The 1,126-nt window shown below is 40.7% G+C and overlaps 1 protein-coding gene across 1 annotated transcript in view; it reads left to right on the forward strand.

Moving 5' to 3' along the window:
* EPB41L2 (erythrocyte membrane protein band 4.1 like 2) overlaps nt 1-1,126 on the forward strand; it is a 261,978-nt gene that overhangs the window by 51,354 nt on the left and 209,498 nt on the right. The window lies entirely within an intron of this gene.

Raw genomic sequence — 1,126 nt, forward strand, 5'->3', positions numbered from 1 at the left:
CTGGGGCAAGAGGACTGGGTAGAGACGGCATTCCATACAAACTAGAGGATTTAAAATATGGTATGAAAGGCCGTAGGGATTTATTGTAGCTGCTAAGTTGTGGCAAGATGAAAGTAGCATTTTAAAAAGATGAATGGGGTTTGACAGAGATGGCTAGGACAGTTTATATGAAAGGCTTGAATTGGTGTTGTACACCAGGAGAGATGGGTTTATTGATACACAGTGGCTTTCCTCACAGGGCGACATTTGACTTGTTCAGTTTGCCTTAGTCTAGGGTTTGAGCCTCTGTCTTACAGGCACAAATGCAATTTTGTCAGTCAGTGTTTTGTTAATGGGGCTTGGGAGAGCTGAATAATGCCATTCCTCCTCCCCTGCCAAGCAAGAGAAACAAAAACTCCACTCTCACAAACAAATAAATAACAAACCTCTGTAAGAAATGGGAAGGTTTAAATTAGAATGACAATCTGTTAATTTACGAGAAGTAGAATTGGCAAGAGGAATTAAATATAAACATCTTTCTGACTGGTGCATGTTCTGCTTGTTGGCCACATGGCATATGGTCAGATGGTGAATTGTGAGTGAGAAATTAGAACTGGAAGGTTGCTTATAATGATAAGAGGTGGTTTATGAGTAAGTGATTGTTATTTTTTGTGTCTGCTTTCTGTTGGTTCCTGGACTAGGTGCTTTGCCTTCCTCATATAACATCAGCAAGATGGGCCCAGTCCTTGCCTCTATCCATCCTCGCAGTAGTGCTTTTCTTGAGTATGTGCATCAGTCTGGCCACATACTGTCTCTCTCTGAATTTCTTTTCTCTGTCTTCTCATTTTGACTACTCTTAAGATTGACAGCATTTTTCTTAAGTCATGTTGATAATTTCAATCATATTGCTTCCAGTTTTAGTGACCTGGGAGCCATTTGGTATCTTTTAGCTGACTTTGCTTAGCTCTGCTTTGATCCACTGATTTCCTGTACTATCAAGGGATAATCTTATATTTAGGTTTCCTTTTGCCCCTATGTATTGCATACAATTTGAAATAGACCACGACTGTTGGCAGGGAAATGAATCAGGAGGCCAACTCAGGGCTTCAGTTGCGACTCACAATGATAATTCCAGCTCTGAGCTTCC

The sequence above is a fragment of the Trichechus manatus genome, unplaced genomic scaffold (assembly GCF_000243295.1).
Source record: "Trichechus manatus latirostris isolate Lorelei unplaced genomic scaffold, TriManLat1.0 scaffold00002, whole genome shotgun sequence".
Taxonomy (NCBI): Eukaryota; Metazoa; Chordata; class Mammalia; order Sirenia; family Trichechidae; genus Trichechus; species Trichechus manatus.